Source organism: Pleurodeles waltl, chromosome 6, assembly GCF_031143425.1.
Source record: "Pleurodeles waltl isolate 20211129_DDA chromosome 6, aPleWal1.hap1.20221129, whole genome shotgun sequence".
NCBI classification, from domain to species: Eukaryota; Metazoa; Chordata; class Amphibia; order Caudata; family Salamandridae; genus Pleurodeles; species Pleurodeles waltl.
The window spans coordinates 426229700-426241854 of record NC_090445.1 but is presented as its reverse complement, the minus strand read 5'-3'; positions in this window follow the sequence as shown (position 1 = coordinate 426241854).

Sequence of the window (12155 nt, the reverse complement as noted above, 5' to 3'; positions counted from 1 at the left end):
AATAGACAACTATCTGATACCACTTGTTACAAACATCTTACATTCAACCCCATTGGTGGCCTGATTGAATATATCAACAACAAGTTGTGGGGTTGGCAAGAACAAGGTTTACTTTCTGAGGACAAATTTAAATATTTATCTGTCAACAATCCGAAATTTCCCTGTATCTACACACTTCCTAAGATACATAAGGGTGGCGACTTTCCCCCTGGAAGACCTATCATTTCAGGGATAGACTCCCCAACCGAAAAAATATCGGAATACGTTGATTTTTACTTACAGAAATTTGTCAGCAATTTGCCTTCTTTCATACAGGATAGCAAAGATATCCTGAATAAATTTGATGATTTCACTTGGTCTGAGGATCTTATTTTTGTCACTATGGATATGCACATTCTGTGCACATGTATACGTAAATCTTTTGGGATTCAAGCAGTCTTCATGTTTCCTAATTCTAGGACTGCTGACTGCTTTGCACATAATCAAATGCTTCTTCAGATGATTGATATTATCTTATCTAAAAACTTTTTCTTGCACAATGAGTGATACCAAGAGACACAGGGGACGGCGATGGGTTCAAATTTGCCCCATCATATGCCTGTTTGTTCATGGGCTGGTATGAAAAAATACACGCCTGGGGCAAACTTGCCTCGTCCTGGACTGACTTTATTGTCTTTTGGGGGCGATACATTGACGATATTATTATTATCTGGAATGGGACCATTGATCAACTTACTCAGTATCATGCTTTTCTCAACAACAATCCTTACAATGTACAACTTAGTTTACAGCACAATAAACATACTATAGACTTTTTGGACATTAGATTATTTATAGAACATAACAGTATACAAAGTGCACTATTTAGGAAATCCACCGCATGCAATAGTGTCCTTCACGCTTCCAGTGCCCACCCACCTTCGGTTATTCAAAACATCCCATATGAAGTGATGGTACGCGTTAGACGGAATTGTATTACTAATGATATTTTCTGCACACAGATTCAGCACATACGACATCGTTTTAGCAATAGATGCTATGATGCCAAATGCTTGACACAGTCAGTTCATCGTGAAGACTCCTAGAAGGGATACTTTGATTGTTAAAGCACACGGGAAGGATAAGACTCGGAAGGACTCGTTACCTTTTGTGACTCAATATACGGCCCATAGTCAGGGCATCTTCAACATTCTTAAACGCCATTGGCCCTTATTGACTGATGTCCCTGGTCTTAAAGGAACTATATCCAACAAACCTAGGGTAACTTACCATAGAGGAGTAACTCTTAGAGGCCATTTATGTCCCAGCTACATTTCTTCTCCCAGTCCCACTACGTGGCTTTCGATGAAACCTAAGGGTTTCTACACGTGCCATGATTGTAATATCTGCATTTACGGTCGTAATAAAATCAAAGACTTCTGTTATCACAATAAGAAGAGATTTATCATTCATCATTTTATTAATTGTAACACCAAATTTGTTGTTTAAATTTTGGGCTGCACATGTAATAAGGTCTATGTGGGCAGTACAATACGCCCATTAAAACTCAGAATACAGGAAGATCTACGAGCCATAAGAAAACATGACTTTACATATCCACTTGCGACACACATGATATCTGTTCATCCTAATGATCAAACTATTTCGTTTCATGGCATTGAACACGTTCCCATTCACTCCAGAGGAGGGGATAGAGAAAGGATTCTGTGCCAGAAAGAGGCGGCCTGGATTTGCCGCCTTCAAGCGGTAGATCTGGGCCACAATACGGATCATGAGTTTCATTATTTTCTTTAATATGTCCGTACGACCTGTATTGCTATGTGCCTTCTGCTATGTCTGTTAACATGTTAAGTGGTGGGTAATATTTTGTAACTTGATTGTAATACACTTACATTATGTTCATTGTTTGTCTCGAGATCTATATTTGCTCGTTCTTTCTTGAATTGTGTTTTATCTTAATGTATGGTGCAGATTATGTTACCCAAATAATATGTGTCAATTGGTTTGATTTGTCTTCATATGTATTTTCTTGAATGTTTATATCTCTCTCATTAACATGTATACGTCTTTTCCCACGTTACAAAGAGTGATTATGATCATATTACTCTCTTGGGCTTGGCTTCTCTTTTTTCATTTTCCCCACTCTCTTTTTCTTATATATTTCTAGATCCCTACCCTCCTACGGTATACTAATTACTTTTATTGTTTATGGCAAATATCTTTTGGTCCATTTCTTTTTATTGTACACCTTGGTTTATTTAAAATTTTCATGGGGTACCCAGTCAGTTGTATATAGTTTTTTTTTATCTTTGGGGATTTACTCTTAATATAGTGGTCGCTATTTGTCCATTTTACATTTCTACTATTATGCTCACTCAGTTTCTCTTACAGTTTTCCTTAATATTTATTCCAATATGGCGGCCGTCATTGGTCCTGCCTTTATTTCTATTGCCTTTTGGTATTTGTTCCTTTACATAACCAGTCCCAATATGGCGGCTGCCTGTGTCCTTCTTTCAGTTCTTGGTTGTGGCAGGTTTTATTTTCTAGCTTCTGGGCTCCGGGCGTTCACTACGAACATACCCGGACCGGAGCTTTCTCCCAAGGGCTTCCCCCGTGGCGGTCGGCCTCGTAACTGGGCTGGCAAAGGTTGTGATATGTTGCAGTTGTTTTGACCGCGGTTTGGAAGCCTTCTTGAACGCTGATACGCATCAATTGATGAGCGGTAAGCTTATGACTAAGCTTGTGATTAACTCACGGTTTTTTGCTCCTTGTTTCAGGTAATTCACACGTATGTTTTACATTTTGATACCTCTAAGCGCTCACCTCATATGTGAGTTTTATCTTAATTTTTCATATGGGACACATTTTTTCTGTTTTCTGTTTTACAATTTCAATTACTTTTTTACTTCTTGGTCTTGCTTTTCTTTAGGAATCCGTTTTATCGATACACCTGTTACTTCTATCCCTGACTGGATACCATCCATGGTATGTTTTATATTAGTTTCCCAGTAGTTTGTTTTATTAATGCAACTCGACACTTGGATGCCTCCTGCTTCCCCCCTTTTGGGATTTCACTTTTACTTCTATTATAAACATTTGGTATTCACATCTTTTCACAATTATGTCTCAACTTTATTAATATCCAACTTATCGTCTGGTCACTTGTTTTATATTACTCACAATACATGTTTGTGCCTGCATGTTCCTGCATATGCTCTGCACAGACTTATCACTCCTATTAATGTGTTGGTACTCAGTTCTGGTCTCTTTTGACTTATTTTCATGATCTATATCCTTATACTTACCTTTATAGTTACAATTTCTTTGTGCAATGGATAGCACAGTATATATATGTTTTTTTCTGGTTAATTTAAAGCCTTGAAGAAGCCCTTCAGTTGGGCGAAACGCGTTGGCTGTTCATCTGCACTTCTCAAATTGTTCATGGAATTGCAAGAACACATGGCTTCTTTACTTCATTTCTTTTGATTCTAACTTATTTTACCTATGGAATCGTTTGGAACCAATATCTTGGACTTGTAATGAAGAATTAAAAAGGAAAGACTACTTATCTGCACTGTTAGAACACTGGACTCTTTCTTTCTTTTTTATGATAAAAATCTACTGCACAGAGTGCGGTGCACCGCCTTGTAGAGTATTTACCTGTGGGGCTGCTTTCAGCTCCTCTTAAGTTCCTTTGTTGCAGCAGGAACTATGGTGTAGTTGCACGCTTACTGTAATCTAATATTATTGTTCTTTACTTGTTTGTTATGACTGGGTACCAATAGGGATAGTGCGTTGTCTATGAGCTTGCTGCAATCCTTGTTTGTTCTATTCTTTAAAAACAATCAACATATCAACTTATAGTTTTACATTTGCATTTCATTTTATATAGTCTTTTTTATTAGCTATTTCAAAATTTATCAGCACCAATATAAAATAAAACAATTCTACTAGCAATTCAAAGGAACCAGATTGTTTTCATCAAAGGTACATACATTTGTGTATTATTTTATTGGAACCTTTTAAAGTTACAATATTTTTGTAAAACATTTCATTGTAGCTCTACACAACATTTACAATAATTTTGAAAAAAATGATTATGTTATAAAATATTCCAACAGTAATAACAACTCAATATTACATTATTTTTTAATTCGACACGGGTCACTTTATTCTAAAGAACTCAAAACTTTCAGAAGGTAAGCAAACTTTGTCATAAAAATTTAGATACAAAAATAATCAGCAGAATCACTCTAAAACACACCTCTCTAATCCAAATCACACATCTAAAGACATCAAACCAACAAAACACACCACTCACATGCAATCATAACCAATACAACACAATACAATCTAGCACATCACAAACCAAAAGATCACATGCAATACAATGAACAAAAACAATTATTAAAACCCCACCACTATACATTACCAAACTTTAAAAAAACACTCTATTACAATTCACCCAAACTTAACCCACTGCACTATAACACAAAACACTCAACACCACTCTTAGCCACTCAAACACTAAGGCCCATATTTATACTTTTTTAGTGACACATTTGCGTCATTTTTTGACGTGAAATCGGCGCAAACTTACAAAATACAATTGTAGTTTGCAAGTTTGCGCCGCTTTTGCGTCAAAAATCGGCAAACATGTGGCACAAAAAAAGTATAAATATGGGCCTAAATTCAACTCCCCAAAAATACAAACAATAAGACTGTATACCACCTAATCCGTACATACAAATACATAAACTATTAACAAAATTCTACAAGCTAGTTATCATCAAGGCCATGAAAAATGTAATAGCAATTCAAGAGGCAAACAATGCCTACCAAATAGTACTTATTTGCAATTACACAGAACACCTATAAACCTACAAATATATGGAATTCAATTGATTATACTATATTATGGATCGAGGAGATTTATTGGTAAAATTGACCGGTCCAATGTTGGTTACAGTTTTCATTTTAGAGATAATCCAATATATTATGCAATTTAGGAAGACAGCAGACATGTGTTTTGTCAAAGACAACTTTTTAAAAGGCTGTAAGTTCAATGAATACAAGAAGTCAATTCACTACCAAAATATAACAAATTAAGTGCAACTCATACCAGACATAACGTGATGAGAGGTAGTATGCTTCATGCTGACAGAACATTGTACACCATCAAAAAGTGGAAAAACCATGCAAAGAGTGTTAGTGTCCAGGAAAAGGAAATACAGAAGTGAAAGGCCCGAACAAGACTTCCCAAAAGAGATTGAAAAGTAAAATTTAGAATTTGAGTTGGATTGCAGCACATGACAATCCTAAAATAGTATTACAAAATTCTTATCCAATAGGCACACACTCATGTGAGCTTGCGACTGATAAAGAGGCAAGTAAAATGAATAAGAGTCGGCAGGTTCACAGTTGAGTCAAGAAGAGAGAAGGTACGAAAAGGTATCATGCGCCACAAAAGTACCAGTTTGGTAAGACAAACACCTAAGACGAGCACTAGAAAATATGTACATACCAAGTAAAGTAGCACTTACTAGTACTGAATCAAGGATAATGAGTAGTCCCATAAATAAGTTGAATATCCTGAACTTTGTAAAAAAAAAAATAAGAAGAACTGTAAGTAAAATAGAAAAAAAAGAGCAGGAACTCTCCAAGTATAAAAATGCCATGTGAGACAGCCCCGGGTGCAAAACTCCAGATTCACATACCTCATAAGCCAAGACAAGTAAGGTGAAGTCTTGAGAGTTAGAGGTAAAGTAAAGCCATAATAAACTAATCCATAGGTCTGTAAGGAGGTAAAATCAGAAACGTGCATTGTAGCGTGCTAACCATGGTAACGTAAGCAGAATACTTGAAGTCTATGAAGATTCACAGTACTCACCCCTAGCATAGTGGGTCATGTGTGGACAGTGATAAACTAAGACCGTATCCGTGAACACTATTATAGAGTGTTGCGCCTACTGGTAAAAAGTGGTCTCCAATTTTGGTGTCTATTATTGGGGGAATGGGTGGAAGTGCCATCTTGTGATGTACCAAAAGTAAAGAAGTCGAACAGCAAAGATCATTTACTTGCTGATAAGGGTATGAACACTGTTTATTAACTACCAATTGGCAGAGAATAATGCGAAAATCCAAGTGTCAATGCGCTGAAAAGAACTGTGATACGAGCATTTCATGATATATACGAGGAAACGGTAAACATAAGTGCAAAATTGAAACAGAAAGTGCTGCAATCCAAAAGCCAGTCAAATTGATTGAGGGTTTATCAAGTATGGGCAAAACTCAGTATAAATTAGAGTGGAAAAAGTAAAGAGGAATAGGCAAAAGAGTAGGATGAAAAGAGGACCCTTCATAGAAAGGACCAAGAAGAAATGCCGTTATGAAGTGTTGGAAGTGCAGAATTCACTGATTAATCAACAATAAAGCTTAAAACAAGTCATTACCAAATATGTTTATGATAGAATGAGAATGCATATAAGAAACGTACTGGCAATAAACTAAAGTGAGAAGTGCATAACTTCAATAGTAAGAAGAGAAGTCCTTAAACAGTACATAGTAAAATCACTGTTTAGACACTCATAAGATCATAAACTCATGTAACATATAAGTCCAACACTTGAAAGCAACGCAACAAGTGTCCAAATGATGGTTACCAAGATACAAAGAGTCAGTCAGTCATATGCCATGAGTCCAACACTTCAAAGACAACCCAACATGTGTCTGTGTCTCTTTGCGTCCGTGCAACCATCATATAGTTAGTCATCCAAAAACACATTCAGCTCTCGGTCTGTGTTAAGTCTGAAATCAACCATCCTGGGTTTGGTGATCCAGTTGGTGCAGTGTTCTGCAAAGTCGGTCCTGGAGAGCCGGGTCTATCCCAGATTTTTAGCAGATCCATATTTAGAAAAATGTAGATTCCGAAACATCTTTTTTCTAAATGTGGATATGCTAAACACCTGGCATGGACCCGGCTCTCCAGGACCGAATTTACAGAACCCAGAGTTGTTGTCTAGTTTTCTCAGTGTCCGAATTCAATCACCCCCTCTTGGATGTTTCTGGGCCATATCTACAGCATGGAACCTGAGTCATGTGAGTTCTGCTATCCTGTGTTCAGCACTGAAATGATTGGAAAGTGGATAGTTGTTGTTGCAGTTTCTAATGGCCCGATGTGTTCCGGATCCTTTCTTTAAGCGGTCTAATGGTGCTACCCACATATGTATGGCGGCATATACAAACAATACAGTAAGTAGGCCCTCATTACAACAATGGCGGTCGGTGTTAAAATGGCGGTTATACCGCCAACAGGCCGACAGTAAAAAAATTGAATCACGAACACGGCGGAAACCGCCAACACAGACAGCCACTTTAACACTCCAATCGCCACAGAGGTAACAACAAACACCGCAGTGGTAACCGCCAACAGACAGGCGGAAGACAATCTACCGCCCACCCCATTACAACCCACCCATCCGCCAGCTTTTCCGGGGAGGTACCAATGCCATCAAAAGTACGGCAGAAACAGTACACAGAAGGGAAACCACTCACCTCTCGACACCCAAAGAAGAACCAGGACGCCGTGGAGCCCGAACTACAGGTGTTACCAATGTTGGTGTATCTTCTCATCTACCAGGAGTACGAATGGTGGCGGCTACGACCACGATGAGTACTTCACCTAGCACACAGGGGAGGGGGTAGGAAAAGAGAGTGAAACACACATGCAACACGCAACACCCCCGCCCCCACCTTCCCCCCCAACACCGTACACACAAACACATGCATCAACATTACATATAGACCCCGTAACCCTCTGGAAGAACGCAAGGACAAAAGGAATGGAGTCAAATGAGTGTCATATTAGAAATAATCAGATATACGTTACAAATTCAACAACAGTATTTACAATATATACAATATGTACATAAGGTGGTACATTGTCCACTCAAAATGTCCGTGAGCCACTGGGCCAAAACTCATAGGCCAAGCCCACACTTGACTCCTGCCTCAATATGGAGAGAACACTGCAGGGGCATCAGGTCGAAAACACACAGGCACCTCAGGGGGACGGGGAAGGGGGGCACCTTAGCCGGAAGATGGGACAACGCCACTGCTCCTGGAGGGGGCTCCATGCCCACAGCGATGTCCTGGGGAGTGCAAGGCCACAGTCTTTCAAGTCTCTCAAGTGGGTGGTTTGCCCACTGCTTTGTCCTGGGGAGTGCAAAACCACAGTCTCTCAAGTCTCTCAGGTGGGTAGTTTGCCCACTGCTTGGTTCTGGGGAGAGCAAAGTCACAGTCTCTCAAGTCTCTCAAGTGGGTGGTTTGCCCACTGCTTGGTCCAAGTATAGTGCAAATCCACAGTCTCTCAAGACTCTCACGTGGGTGGTTTGCCCACTGCTTGCTCCTGGGGAGTGCAAAGCCACAATCTCTCAAGTGGATGCCTTTCTCCACTGGTTCTGGAGGGGGATTTGTGCCCAGTGTGCTTCATCCTGCCAAGGATAGGGTGAGTGGATGCCTTCTTCCACTGGTTCTGGAGGTGGCTCTGTGCCCAGTGATGCAATACTTGGGGGGTGGCAGTTCACAGTCCCTCACCTGGGTGTCTGAGCCACAAGATTTGCAGTGACCAGGATGCATGATAGTCCATGGAGGCAGGCTAGAGTCCATCCGGCAGCGGCTATGGCTGCAGAGTGGTGGTATTGCCGGTGGGGGTGCTACCAGTGGTGGAGGGAACCTCCAGCCCCTCTCCTGCAGCCTCGGACGGCTGCCCACTGGGGCTGCTGCTGCTGGCAGTGGTGCTACTGTCAGCGGTGCAGGTGGCGGTGTTAGTGGCAGGGCTTGCGGCAGTGCTTGTGGCGGTGCAGGTAGCGGTGCTGGCCACAGTGCAGGTGCTGGTGCTACCAGTGGTGGAGGGAGGCTCCAGCCCTTCTCCTGTAGCCTCGGACGGCTGCCCACTGGGACTGCTGCCCACTGGGGCTGCTGCTGCTGACAATAGTGGTGCTTGCGGTGGTGCAGGTGGCAGTGCAGGTGGCTGTGCTGGCGGTTGTGCTGGTAGCCACCAGGCCTTCACCTGCAGCCTCGGACGGCTGAGGTGCCTTGTCTGGTGTTTTGTGCCCCTTCCTGACCTTGGCAGATGGTGGTGTCACCTTGGGTCTGGCAGCTGGAATCTTTGAGGTGGCCTTGCTGGGTGGTTGTGGCTCCTTCCCCTTCCTGGATGCTGTCCCCTTCTTCACCTTGTCAGGTGGCGGAATGGTTTTTGCCTTGGCAGGGTGCCCCCTTTGAGCCTCTGACAGCTGCAGGTACCACAGCGGATGTGGACTTGGTGGCTGAGGTGCTGGGCTGGGTTTTGGGCACCCTGACCCAAGGGGAAAAATGGGGGGTGGTATGGAAGAGGTCAATGTTTGCCAGGAAAAGCTTCTCAGGAGACGCTGGTGTGGCAAGAGGAAGAAGGTTTGGGAGTGGAGGAAGAGGGAGTGGTTGTAGAGGTGTCTGTCTGCTGAGTTTGGGTGCAGGTGCATGGGCTGGATACTGTTGTCGCTGTTGGGTGGGTGGGTGCCTGCGTTTCTGTACTGTGGAAGGAGAGGTCACAGACACAGTGGGAGAGGACACAGGGGATGTGTGCATGGATGTGGGGGTGGTGACTGCCAGTGAGGGGTGTGTAGTGATGGGCATGCTGGTGATGGAGCTAGTGGATGTGGATGTAGTGCATGCAGGTGTGAGTGGAGACGCTACTGGGAGGGAGGTGGACGACGAGGGGAGGGGGACTCAGTGGAGGCAGTGGATGTTGGTGTGTCTGCATGGGGATGGTGCTTGTGTGAGTGACAGAGGATACACTTGGTCAATGCCAGCAACAACACTACCATTGGCGTACACAACTCACAGGGAACAGCCCTATGCACTATTCCATGCACTACCAGTTACAATGCTAGTCACCAGCCCATGGGGCACAATGCCTAACGCCATCAGCTGCACACCTGAAACAAACAGGGCCCTGACCAGTAGTAGATGCCCACTAACACTATTGGGGTTGGAGTGTGTCATGACCACACAAACTTGCCAAGTCAACTCAAAGAAGTGCATGAGAAAAGCAAAGAGATATCCTCAGTGGAGACAGCAAAGCCCAAACTGGAAGAAGGTTTGCAGAGTAATCTTGCGCTTATTTCCAAGGAAGAATCATGAAGAGAAGATCCAAGATGGCCGCTGTGAGTCCTGAAGGTTAGTCACAGTTCTAGTCTTGCAATCAGTTGGTTGCTAGGTTACGAGCTCTCCAGCTGGAAGCCTTGCACTTCAACTGAGGTCTGACAGGAATCAGCTGTGTGGAGAGAGAGCGCGCTTCAGAACAGAAACTCCTGTGAGGTAAAATTACATTTGAAGATTATATTACAGAAAACGGATAAATATTGTCAAGGTTTATTCGAATAGTTTGATAGTAGACCGTTCCTGTGGAAGTCGGCAAGGCTACAGAGTTAATGTATGAATTAACCTTATGTTTACAAGGTTCTTGTTTAAGATATTAAAGTCAAAGAAAAAACGAACTTTAAAAGAGCAAGTATCTACAAATGTCAAGGTTATAAACAAAGGCCAAGTTTAAAGGAGAAACGAACTGTTAACAAATAAGCATTTACAAATTCAATGGTAATAAACCAAAATAGAGTTTAAAAGAGAAACGAACTTAAATAAACAAGCATTTACAGCTACAAGTTATCGACAGATGTCGAGTAAGGAAGGAGAAACTAACTGTAATAAACAAGCATTTACAAATACAAGTTATCAACAAATGTCGAAGTAAGAAAGGAGAAACAAACTTTAATAAACAAGCATTTACAAATACAAGTATTGACAGAAGTCACAATAAGACAGGAGAAATTAAATAACATCAGCTGATTTGAAGAACGCATTATCACCAACTATATATATATATATAGCAACATAAAACCAATCTCTAACAAAGGTTGAGAAGTTCTTCCAGAATCAGTAATAAGCATTTTTTTATGAAGAGCTATCATTTATAGAGAGAAGCAAGGCTACAGAGAATTCAGGGTGAGTGAAGAAATAATAGAATTAAAGAGAATTAAGTGTTGAGAGTAGAAAGTGAAAAACTGATGTTGTATGTCCCTAGTAATTGCGACTGTGACTCTTGCAGGTGCTGTATCCAATCTTGGATGTGAAGAGGCAGACTGAGTACTGGCGTTCATCATCTCTGTGGCAGTCTCTCTACCATCCCATTCCCCTTTCCCCCTCCGGGGTACTCAGCACGAAGGATTAATATTCGTTGTGAGTAGCTCGGGTCGGGACTGAGGAGTCATCTTCTGCTTCTGAGGAAATCGAATTGAAGTATCCTGACAGAGTGCTTCAGAGCCTGCCCAACAAGGGACCTACCCTGCCATGTTCGCCCTGGCCTAGGGGCACCCACATCCCCATCCAGGTAAAACCTTAACACGTGCAAAGTAATGAATCTGAATTTGTACTCACCCCCTTGTGGCTGCTGTGATACCCTCAAGTGCCCATCCAACTCCGGATAGGCCACCGCCAGGATGCGGAACATCAGGGGGGTCAGGGTACGACGGGCACCCCTTCCTTGTTGGGAGGCCAGCCCCTGCTGGGCCTCTGCCGTCTTCCTTGCCCAGCGGCGCAGGTCCTCCTACCGCTTGCGGCAGTGGGTGCTCTGCCCGTCAAAGACCCCCAGGGTCCGTACCTTCTTGGCGATGGCATGCCAAATACCCTTTATCTGATGGGTGCTGACCTGCAGGAAAAAGACAGCAGGAAAGGGAATTGGTTAACCGTCCCGACCGTCACACTCATTGTCCACCATATCCCTCCCATCCCCTGATGCACATACATTGACCACCATACATGCAGCACTCTGGCCAGGATGCCTCAGCCCCCCCTACATGTGGCTTACACACCCAGCACTCCATACATTCATGGCCCACACATAGTGCTCACAGTGTACTCACCTGTTTGTCTGGGGGATCGTAGAGTAAAGTGTCCTGGGGTAGGACCTCATCCACTAGTCTCTCCAACTCCTCCGCAGTGAAGGCAGGGGCCCTTAGCCCAGGCACATGAGCCATTGTCACTTCCAGGCACAGCAGCACTTGCAGTGTAGGTCCTCTCCTGTTGAAGGTCAGGTAGCAAGTGAGTGAATAGATAGAAAA